The sequence below is a fragment of the Dromiciops gliroides genome, chromosome 4 (genome assembly GCF_019393635.1).
Source record: "Dromiciops gliroides isolate mDroGli1 chromosome 4, mDroGli1.pri, whole genome shotgun sequence".
Lineage (NCBI taxonomy): Eukaryota > Metazoa > Chordata > Mammalia > Microbiotheria > Microbiotheriidae > Dromiciops > Dromiciops gliroides.
The window spans coordinates 200,794,238-200,807,149 of NC_057864.1; positions in this window are offsets into that span (position 1 = coordinate 200,794,238).

A 12,912-nucleotide genomic window follows, 5' to 3' on the forward strand; every position below is an offset into this window, starting at 1 on the left:
CACCTTGGTAAAAGGAAAGAGGAAAGACAGTCCAAGCCTAGGAGACACTGACCAAAGTACTGGATGCCTGGTGGAGGTTGGGAAGAGGGGTGAAGGAGGAATGAAGGAAAGAACACTAAGTAATATAACACACTTAGAATAAAGATTAGGAATTCATCCAACAAACATTTACACTCTCTCCTCCAGAGTCATTCGGAGTCCAGTGGCAAGACATAAGTCAAGAGGACAAGTAATGGCTCCAAATACAGCGGGGACCTTTGCCTTTTTAAGCTAAGGTCTTTCCCAGGTCTCAGTTTGTCTAAGACAACACCCATTAGCATTATGGAGGGCAAGCAAAGAGGTAGGATTTTAGCGGAGACTTAAAGGAAACCAAAGAAGCCAGTAGGTGGAGATGAAGAGGGAGAGGAAAAACAGGGACAATATGGGTTATTATGACAATTCAAACTCTGCACCTCTGAGGATCCTTAGGTTGCCTGACATCGATCATGATCTTAAGGGCTCCAGGCACCAATGAAGAATTATACCTAGGACCACAGAATGACCTAGAAAATAGCCTATAGACTCCCCCATTTTATAGAAGAGGAAACTGAGGCCCAAGGAGGTGAAATGATTTCCCCATTGTTGTATAAGAAGAAAGTAGTAGAAGTGATATTCAAATCTATGCCCAGGATCTTTCCACTACACCACAATACCTTCCTTGTCTGCCACTGGCATATAGTCAATTGAATGAAGGCCTTAATTCCCTAGGTTGTATGTGACTCAGAAATCAAAGGAGAGATTCTTTATGGATGGAAGCAAGCTATAAGTTTCTTGAGGGCAAGACCTTCATATACAGGGGCGGTGTGGAATAAAAGGTCTTGGAGTCAGAAAGACCCAGGTTCAATTCATACCTTGACATATTCTACCTGTGTAGCCCTAGGTATCTATGACCTCCCAGTGCCTTCAGGCAAATCTATAAATTACAGATCAAGTAAACTCAATGTTAGAAACAAACGAAAGAAATTATAAATCTAGCTTTCATAACTTGAATTGTGAATAGATTAAACAATCCAACAAAATGAAAAAGTGTGACAGATTGGAAATTAAAAGAAAGTCCTACAATCTGTCTCTTAAAAGATATATATATATATACATTTAAACCAAAGATATATACAAAATAAAATAGAGGGAATGGGGAAAAATTACTGTGTTTTAAGTGAATACAAAAAAAACCCCAGGATTTGCATTTATGCTATTTAACAAAGCCAAAACAAACTTCAAAAAATAAAAAGGGATAAACAAGGAATCTACCTTATGCTGAAAGAAGCCATAGACAACAAACCAATTTCAGTCACAAACTTAAATGCTCCGAATGTCTTAGCATCCAAATTCATAAAGAAAACACTGAGCTACAGCAAGACATAGAAAGTAACACAATCTTAACAGGAGACTTCAATTCCCCTCTCCCAGTTTTGGAGAAGTCTAAAAAAAAGATAAATGAAAGAGAAAACATGGAACTGGACCAATTGCTAGAGAAACTAGTGTTAAAAGAGTTATGGTATCTTCTAAATGGAGGGCATTCCCTACGTAGATAGAATCAAAGGTCTAACCTAACAAAATTATCTAATATATACATAAGTATATGTGTGTATGTGTATAAATACACACATGTATAAGTAAATGTAAAATGATAGAGGCAGGGTAGAGTAGTATTTAGAGAATCAGAATTGAATGATCTCACCCAGGGGATATCCTCTCTCAGCAATCTATAAAATAGTCAACTATGGAAGTCAAGGAACACGATCGGGTCAACTGTGACTTGGACGGCTCCAATCCATCATTCAAATTCTTTCAACCATCTCCTAAGAGACCATTTCTTCATATGTGTCTCTGAAGTCTCTCTCCCAAATCTCTGTAACAGACTTAACTAAGTACCTTAAGCAAATATGCACTGTTGTGCATCAAGAATTCCATATCCCTCATCACAAAACTATGCTGCCTCAAAACTGCCCTAAGCTTGGGCAAAAGTAAGTTTCCATATCTCTGTCTCTGCATATGTGGTTCTATCTGTTATTCTTAAGTCCTTCCTCTTTCCCTTCTGGGTTATAAAAAAGAGAATAAGCTGATAAGGTTTTCTTTTTTTAGTTCCTGGAGTATTCAAGTTCTTTGTGCTATTATACTTAATATCACAATATTTAAATCCTATTAAGTAACCCATTTATGTGCAGAGTGGGTTGTTTTGGTTTTGGAGCATTCACAGTCAGTTGAGTAAATTCTTCCTTTGCTCACCTTTTAGACAAAACTGACACATCTAGTCCACAGAAAATTGTTCATTGTCCTTTACTAGGGAAATTTAAGAAAGCAAATTGTTGTACTTAAAAAGAATGGTGGCTTGGTCTGTTGACTAATAGGACAACATGAAAGGTTATAGAAGAGCTCAGCTTTCCCACTTAGACTCCATCAGTGATCTAAAAAGGGCATAAGATCAAATAATAATTTTTTTTAAATCAAAGAGAAACATAAATAGGATATTTCATCTTGGCACACTGGAAGAAGGGTCTCCAAAGACAAGTCAACCTTGGTGGACACACCAAAAGTTCACAGAAGTACTCCTACAAGATATGGCCTTGGGCCAAAAGACTATAGCAGTGTCCTAAACAGAGACTCTCAAGGTGAGAAATGCATAAGAAGGCCACAGGAATTGCCTAACTGAGGTCATCCCCAGGAAAATGAAAGACTATGGAGGTCAAGGACAGTGAAGTAAGCCAATTCTCAGTGCAGACATACCAAGGGAGGTAGAAGCCATTATTTGACATTATTTGATCAGGAGCAAATGATATCTGACAATGGTCATTCAAGAATATAAGAATCAGGGAGCCTGGCCCTAGCATGAAATTCCAAATCTGGATCTGATGATGGAGTTGTGAGTAAACAGAAATAAACACAGAGAAGAATTATCATGGATAAAGAATTACCCAAGAAGTATATAGATAATTGTTCTACAACAACCTCAAGCAGAACCTTGTACAAAATAGTTCTTTGAGTATCTGGATGAAATGAAGCAAGATATTAAAATGCAATCATATATGATTATATCATTTAATTATAATGGTATAATTACATAACATATTCACATATATAACACATATAATTATATGTATTATATATACTATATATTTAATACTAAAATTTTATTTATATACACATAAAACAAGTGGAGATAAGAGCTCTGGAGAAAAGAAGGGGAATCATAATCATATCTTAGAAGAGAAGTTGGGAAACCTTGCCTTAACATACTGCTTAGAAATTATAATGGACCAAACTGAACTCCATGACTCCATAAGACAAGTAATATTAGAACAATATAAACAAATGTAAAAATTGAAATCATGATTTCCAGAGGTGGAGCAGACTTCTGGGGGTGGAGCCAAGATGGCAGAGGAAAGACATTAAACACACAGAGCTCCTGATATAATTACCCCCAAAACAGCAATAAAACAATCCCTGGAGCAGCAAAACCCACAAAAAGACTGAGATTATTTTTCCAGCCAAAGACAGAATAAAGGGGGCTATGCTGGGCTGCAAGAAGAGTCCAACCCCACAATCATGCTGACACAGATCTGAAGCAGGCTGCACCAAAGGAACTTACCCCCAAGCCTCCAAATCAGCTTGTAGCACCAGTGTCTTCTGGAACTAAGCTTATGGTTGGGTGAGAGGGCTGAATGGCTAGCTGGATGTGGGGTGTGTGTGTGTGTGTGTGTGTGTGTGTGTGTGTGTGTGTGTGTGTGTATGTGTATGTGTGTGTGAAATACAGGGGTGTTTGCGGGACCTAAGGAGGAATTTGGCTATCCCATCCTAGCAGGGAACCAGGAAGAAATCCTGAGCGACCAGAAGACCAGGTGGGAGAAGGGCACAAGCTCCTCAGAGCTAAAAACCACAGCACACATAGTTCTGCTGACTGGTTAATTAGCAAGTTGGCTTGAGGTTATCTTTAGACCACAGAACAGGCCAAATGAGAGAAAAACCTGTCCTTCCTCAAACTTAAACACCTGGGACCCTCTGAAGCTTAGGACAGTGTAGCTTGGAAGTAGGGCCCCACTATAAGAGGGAGTTAAAAGTCAAGTAAAAGATAGCAAGATGAACAAGCAAAGACAGTTGAGAACTATAGAAAGTTTCTTTAACAACAAAGAAGATCAAGGTGCACCATCAGAAGTGGATAACAACCTCAGAGCCCCTATATCCAAAGCTTCCAAGAAAAATATGAATTGGTCTCAGGCCATGGAAGTGCTCAAAAGAGACTTGGAAGAGAAAGTAGGAGAGATAGAAGGAAGATTTAGAGAGGTGGAAGGAAGAATGGAAAGAGAGATGAGAGTGATGCAGGAGAGTCATGAAAAAAGTCAACAGCTTGAAAAGCCAAATGGAAAAGGAGATACAAAAGCTCTCTGAAGAAAATTATTGCCTAAGAATTAGGATCGAACAAATGGGAGTTAGTGACTTTATAGGAAACCAAGACACAGTAAAGTACATCCAAATGAATAAAAAAATATAGAGTCCAATATGAAATATCTCCTTGGAAAAAACATTTGACCTGGAAAATAAATCCAGGAGATCTAATTTGAAAATCATTGGACTACCTGAAAACCATGACCAAAATAAGAGTTTAGACAGCATCTTCCAAAAAATTGTCAGGGAAAATTGCCCTGATATTCTAGAAGCTGGAGGTAAAATAGAAATTGAAAGAACCCACTGATCACATCCTGAAAGAGATCCTAAAAGGAAAACCTCCAGGAATATTATAGCCAACTTCCAGAGCTCCCATGTCAAGGAGAAAATATTGCAAGCAGCTAGGAAAAAAGGAATTCAAATACTGTGGAGCTACAATATGGATGAAATAAGATCTAGCAGCATCTATATTAAAGGACCAAAGGGTATGGAATATGATATTCCAGAGGGCAAAAGAACTGGGACTATAGCCAAGAATCACATACTCAGCAAAACTGATTATATTTTTTCAGAGGAAAAAATGGGATTCAATGAAAAAGAGGACTTTCAGGCATTTGTGATGAAAGGACCTGAACAGAATAGAAAATTTGACTTTCAAATACAAGACCCTAGAGAAGAACAAAAAGGTAAACATGAAAAAGAAATCATGAGGGATATTAAAGGGTTAAACTGTTTACATTCCTATATGGGAAGATAATACTTTGAACTCATAAGAACTTTCTCAGTACTAGGGTAACTGAAAGGAATACGCCTAGCCAGAGGACACAGGTCTGAACTGAATATGAAGGGATGATATCTGTAAAGCATTTAATTTTGGTTTATCCTGGTTCTTTGTGGGACAAGCAGGGTGATGTCATGACTTGCACTGAATTGGATTTAATCGAGAACAGACTATGCAAGGTCACCAACATCACTCTCTCCTCCAGAGCCATCTGGGATATATATCAGGATGACTGGACATGGCCCCAGATGTTTAAGGCAATTGGGGTTAAGTGACTTGCCCAGGGTCATACAACTAGTAAGTGTCTAAGGTGAGATTTGAGCTCAGGGTACTCCCAATTTCAGGGCCAGTGCACTATCCACTGTGCCACCTAGCTGCCTTGTGAGAGGTACCACAAGTTTGTCAAAGGACAAACATTGTTGCAGTTTTCTGAAAAGGTGAGAGAACAGGATCTACAAACTATAGGCCAGTAAGCTTGACTTCAATTCTTAAGAAAATTCTAGAATGAATCATTAATGATGTAGTTGGTGTACATCTAGGAGGGAAGTGATGGTTACAAAGAGTCAACATGTTTTCATTTTAAAAATTCCTTTTTTTTTGATAGCATTGCTAAGCTACAGATGAGGAAAATTCTGTGCACATAATTTATCTAGATTTTAGTAAAGTGTTTTTGATAGGAATCTTTTATTATTTTTATGGAAAAGATAGAGAAATATGAATTCAGCAATTGTACAGCCAAATGTATTTGGAATTGAGTAGATTTCAAGGAGTAACTGTTAATGATTCAATGTCGATATGGCAGTAGGTCTCCAATGAATTACCCCAGAGATCTATGCTTGGCCCTGTGCTTTTTAATGTTTTCCTCAGTGTCTTGGTTAAAAGAAGCACAGATGATATGTTTATTAGATTTGTACATGACTCAAAGTTGGAAGAGATAGCTAACATAGCAGATAGCAGAGAGCCAAAAAGATTTTAGCAACAGAGGTCAGCAAAGGACAGCTCAATGACCAAATCCAGCCCCCAGCCTGTTTTTGTATGGCCAGTGAGCTAACAATTGTTTTCATATTTCTAAATACAATAAAACTTTATTTAAAAATGCAGAAACCATGCTTATCTTGTGGATTATACAAATGACAAGCTGGATTTGGCCTCCAGGCTAAAGTTTGCCAACCTCTAGGCTAGATGATGGACTGAATCTAACAAAATTAAATGTAATAAGGAGAAATGTAAAGTCTTGCACTTAGGCACAAAAAACCAATTTCATAAGTATAAGATAGAGAAATAAAGTCAAAATAGGATGGTTAAAAGATATAAATTAAAAAATGAAATTTTATTTAAAATCACTGTGGACAATGACATAATAATAATAATAATAATAATAATAATAATAACAACATACAACAAATGGCATTAATTTAACTATGAGATGAAATAGCAAAACTATAATACTTATAACCTTACTGGCCTCCTTTCAGAACTAGGAAAATATTTTTAAAGGATTTTTTGAAAGAGAAGTTAAAAATCTGAATAGAACATTAGAAAAATTGGATATGATAAATATTTGGCAATTAGTAAAAGGGATATAGAGGAATATGCTTCTTAACTGTGAATGGTACATTTACAAAAATTAGCCATAAGCTAGATAAATTTAAATTTGCCTTGAGGTTTGACATAAAAACTCATAAACAAATCCAAAAATGCAGAAATATTCAATGTATACTGGGCCTTTGAGGAAAAGATTCAAATTTAAATGGTTATTAAATAATTTAATTCCAAAAATTAGCAGGTAAAAGGAAAAATCATAGAAACAATAGATAATTTCATCAACAAAATGACAATAATGAAACAGAATGCCAAAAAATGACATAGTGGAAAAAGCCTTGGCTCTGGTCAGAAGACCTGGGTTCAAATCTAGTTTCTGCAGCTTACTACCTGCATGAATTCTAGCAAATTACTTACCTCCCTGGGACTCATTTTTTTTCATTGGTAAAATAAAAGAGTTGAACTATATGCCTTCTAATGTTCCTGATGGCTCTAGATTGTTGATCCTCTGATCATGGCATGTGTACATACATATGTTACACATACACACATGCAAAATATATGTGTATATATGACATAAGGGGTGTAGGGTATTCAGGGAAGATTAGTACCTCTGGTGTGAGGGCTGTGCCTACCAAGCTTCTTTTAGTCTGATCAGCCACAGTCAAACATAGTATACCCCAAAATATTGATGTTATTTTGGTCCTCTTCTAGAACAAAGGACAACAACCAACTATACGTATATGAACACAAGTATGTGTCTATATACAGATACATATTGAACTGTTTAAAATACATAAGAACAAAAGTTGTTCCCAATAAATAAATGGTTATGAAATGTGAACAGGAAGTTCTGAAAAGATTAAAAGCAACTATCAGCAACCATATTAATAAGTGTTCTACATCACTAACAGAGAAATGCAATTTAAATTGACTTTTTAAAAATTGACCTCATAACCATCAGATTGGCAAAGAGGACAAAAAAGATAATGACAATTGCCTAGAGGGCATGTGGGAGAACAGGCAGTCACACTGCAGAGCAACTTGGAACTATACCTCCAAAGCCAGTCAATTGTACATATACTTTCATCCAGCAATCTCACTGCTAGGTATATACCCCAAGAAGATTAAAAACCAAAAAGGAAAGTACCCCCTCTCAAGCTTTTGACCTTTTTTCATGAGCCTCCTGCATCACTCTCATTTCTCTTTCCATTTTTTCCTCTGCCTCTCTTACTTTATTTTCAAAGTCCTTTTTGAGCACCTCTATGGCCTGAGACCAATTCATGTTTTTTTGGAAGTTTGGATGTAGGAGTCCTGATGTTGCTATCCTCTTCTGAGGGTGCACCTCAATTTTCCTTGTCACTAAAGAAACTTTCCATGGTCCTCATCTTTCTCTGTCTGCTCATCTTGTCTGTCTTTTACTTGACTTTTAACTCCTTCTTAAAGTGGGGCAGTGTTTCTAGACTGCACTGTCCTAAGCTTCAGGGGGTCCCAGGTGGTTCTATTTAAGAAGGGACAGGTTCTTCATTTGCCTGGTCTATTCTCTGGTCTGTAGATAACTTGCTAATTAACCAGGCAGCCGAACTTTGTGTGCTGTGGTTGTTAGCTCCAACAAGCCTGCACCCCTCCCCCACCTGGGCCACCACCACTCAAGCCTACTTCTTGGTTCCCAGCAGGGGTGAAACACCCAAGTTTCACCTCAGTGCCAGCAGTGACCCCTGTAATCTGCCCCCAGCCAACCACTCAGCCCTCTCACCAGACTGTGAGCTTAGTTCCAGAAGACACTGGCACTGCAGCTGATTCAGAGGTTCCAGGGGTCTTTTTCTCTGGCAAAGCCTGCCTGACACTGAATCTGTGTCAGCATGACTGTGGGGTTGGTCTCCACTCCCCTCCCCTCCTCTGCCCCGCCAACCTAAGCCATTTTTGGCTATAAAATGATCTCAGTCTGTTCTTTTGTGGGTTCTGCTGCTCCAGGAATTGTCTTATGGCAATATTTGGAGGGTTTTTGGAGCAATCATGTGAGTTCTCAAATTTCTTTGCTTGCTCATCTTGCTGTCTTTTACTTGACTTTTAACTCCCTCTTACAGTGGGGCCCTACTTCCAAGCTATACTGTCCCAGAGGGTCCCAGGTGTTTCAGTTTGAGGAAGGGCAGGTTTTTCTCTCACCTGGCCTGTTCTCTGGTCTGAAGATAACCTCAAGCCAACTTGCTAACTAAGCAGCCAGCAAAACTTTGTGTGCTGTGGTTCTTAGCTCTAATGAGCCTGCACTCCTCCCCAACCTGGGCCTCCCTCCACTCAAAATTTCCACACACACACACCCGGCCAGCTGTTCAGCCCTCTCACCTGACCATAAGCTTAGTTCCAGAAGACACTGGTGCTACAGCTGATTCAGAAGCTTGGGTGTAGCCTGCCTGGGGTCTGTGTCAGCATGATCATGGGGTTGAACTCTTCTTGCAGCCCAGCATGGCCACCTTTAAGCTGTCTTTGGCTAGAAAATAATCTCAGCCCATTCTTTTGTTGGTTCTGCTGCTCCAGGAATTGTCTTATGGCATTATTTGGAGTTTTTTTGGAGCACTCATGTTGTGAGTTCTGAGAGCTCACTGCCTTTTTCCACCATCTTGGCTCCACCCCAGAAAAATATACCTCTCTCTACATATAAAAATCTTCGTATCAGTAATTTCTATTGTGACAAAGAAATTGAAACTGAGTTGTGGTGGTAAATGTTCATTATTTGGAGAGTAGCTGAATATGTTATGTTTTTTGTTGATATTGTTCAATTGTGTTTGACTCTGTGACTCCGCATCTGATCCGTGGTGTTTTCTTGGCAAAGATACTGAAGTGGTTTGCCATTTCCTTGTCCAGCAGATGACCTTTTGTCAGAACTCCCACTGTGATCTGTCTGTCTTGGGTAACCCTGCATGGCACAATTCATAGTTTCACTGAGCTACAAAAGCCCCTCTGCCACAACAAGGCAGTGACCCACATGGGGATTATGGTATATAAATGTAATAGAGTAGTAATTGTCATAAAAATTGACAAAAGTGTTGGATTAAGAGAAACTACGGAAGACTTCTACAAACTGATACAAAGTTGACTGATCCAAACCAGAAGACAAATGCATATAATGACTACATTATAAAGAAAAGTAGTTTTGAAAAACTTGAGACTAACCATGTGACTAACCATGATTCTATAATACTGATGAAGCTTGTTTCCCCTATCCTGACAGAGGTGAGGGACTAAAGGAGCAGAATGAGACACACAATTTACATGGCCAATGTCTAGAATTGTTTTGCTTGACTGTGCTTACTTGTTATTAGAGGTTTTTCTATTGTGAAGGAGAGTATTTAAAGAAAGGGGAATGAGGGACTAGAGATACCAATGTCAGAAAAAAAAATACACAGAAAGGAAAGATTAAGATTTAAATATATACAGTATATACACACACACACACAGAGAGAAGAGAATAAAGGAAGATAGAGGAAGAAATGCACAAACAGAATAGCTTTGGAACTAATCTGATAAATGTATTGCCCTGCCCTGCCCCACCTGCCCTCTTCTATTTTTAAAGTGAAACTGGGTCTGTCTATCTTACCCAGGTTGGAAGTTGCAGTGGCCATTCACAACCTAATTCCACTGCTCATCAGCATGGAAACTTTGTCCTATTCCATTTCTTGCTGGCTTCTCTACCACTATCTTGGCTCTGCCCCATTCCATTCCATTTCTGACATTGACTATTTTGCCTCTCCTTAGAGCGTGTCCTCTCCCTTCTAGGGGTTCTACATATTGGTGCTGGACATTGTGTGGATACTTGATGAGTTTACTGTAGCTCAGGACTCCCAAACTCAAGAGATCTATCAGCCTCATCTTCCCCAGTATCAGGAATTAAAGATGTGTACCACCATGACTGGTTATTACATACATTTAACAAAAACAAGCTGTATATGATGAGAATTCATCATTTGATAAATAATCTTCTTTTTCTGCACTTTAATATGGAAATCGTCTTTTTTGTTGGTGTTTGTCAAGTTCAGAATAACAACCCCCAAATTCTTTGAAAAGATAGTTGTTCTTATTCAAACCAAAAGTTCAGTCTCATCGCTCTAGAAATATCTCATCCAAGGTCCATTTTTCTCCAGGTAAAAAGAACAAAATAAATGCCCTTGGAAGTCAAGTGACTAATTTTGGCTGGCATTTCAGAGGCTCCTGCTGGTAGCAGTCTCTCAAGTACTTAGTCAGCAACTTCAAATTCACAGGGAGTCTAATCTCACAAATTGTAAACTGGTGACTTCCTATCTTCAATATTAGACAGAGGCTTTCCATGAAATCTACCTCCAGGATGTGCTTCAGAGGGCCACAGGCCTGGGAATCAGAAAAGACAAGAAAAAAGGTCCCTTTTTTCCTAAATATTGTACAGTCTTGACCTGATGTTTCACTATCTTCAGCCCCATCATCATCATCACCAGCGTTCAGTTTTTATTAAGCACTCACTGTGTGCTTGGTGTTCTATTAAGCAGTGTATTGAGCAACTCATAGCTCAGACTAATAGTACTGGCTCAGGAGCATCAGATCATATCCCTAGAGCCAGCCAGACAAATCTACATGTTATCAAGACAACATTACAATAAGCATCTCCCCTCAAATAACAAGTGAATAACTGAGAGGAAGTCATCTTCAGCCTCCAAAATGGTATAAGTCCTAGCCGCTTGCTGGCTAGAAATGGGATTTCTGGAATCTTTGATAAAGTCCCCATCACTCTTGAGTTATGTACAATGTAAAAACCTTTCTACCATTTGCACACCCTCAGTTTCCTTTAAAGTGAGGATGTTGGATTCTATAGCCTTTAAGGTCCCTTCTAGTTCTAAGCCTATATTTCTACAGTCCCTGACTCAAGTGACATTTTCCTCCCTTCTGACATCTCCATACCCTTGCAAAGTGTTCCTTTTTTTCTGAATCCATTACATAAAAGCCAAAATGACCTCAGGAGGGATCACCGCCAAGTCTCCTGTCTCTCCTTTACCTGGCACCTTAAAATAGAGGGGTGATGCTGGGCCACAAAGAGCCTGGCAAGATAAGTTGAACTATTTTAAAACTAAGATGTGTGTGTATGTGCCTGTGTGTGTGCATGTACACGTGCATGTGCATGTATGCATGTGTGTATGCGTGTGTGTGTGTGTGTGTGTGTGTGTGTGATGGTGATATGCCAAGCAATGACTGACTATAGCACAGCTGTCTTCTGTGGCTCACCATCCAACTTCTCCTCCCCTTCCTCAAATGTTCCATCACTTCCCAATCCAAATGTCCTTTGTTCCAGAAGCAGCTGGGGAAGGCAGCCTGGCAATCCAAGCCCACCAAATTGAACCCCACAAGCCAAATCCCAGGCTTGTGCAGAATACTGTGTCAGCTTTGATTGCCACTCTAAGTGGCCTCTTACTTAATTTTCCTGCCCAGGCCACTGCCAATGATACTTAGTCATGGTCCCAAGGAAAACAAAGGAATATGAGTTTGGACAGGTTTGAGTTTCATATCCATCAGGCAGTCAACAAGCATTTATTGTCTGCTATATGCCAGATAATATGCTAGGTGCTGGAGATAAAAGTACAAAGAATGAAATAATTTCAACTTTCAAAAATTTATTGTTTTTGTCCTCAGTACATAGTACATGATTGTAGATTAATTGATTGGAAACAGGGTACATCTGATGACACTTTTGAATGGGAGAGCCCTCTTAACTATTCTTGGTTTGAGTTCCTTGAAGCATAGGATACAATTTAATCCTGATCAGTGTTACCATCAAAATGAATTTATTAAGCACACTTTGGTGGGGCTGATGGGATGGGGAGTATACAGAGTAATAGAGACAACATATCCCTTTCCCCTAATCTAAAACATGCTCATTTGGATTCACAGGTAGAGGATGCTGAGACAAAACTCAAATATTGAGGGAGGTGTGCAGATGGTAGAAAGGTTTTTTACATTGTACACAACTCAAGAGTGATGGGAACTTTATGGAAGCCTCTGGAAATCCAATTTCCAGCCAGCAAGTGGCAGGGACTTACATCATTTTGGAGGCTAAAGATGACCTGTCCTCAGTTACTCACTTGCTATTTGAGGAAAAACGCTTTCTGTATTTTGGGTGCATGTGAATGAAAACAGGTCTACACAGC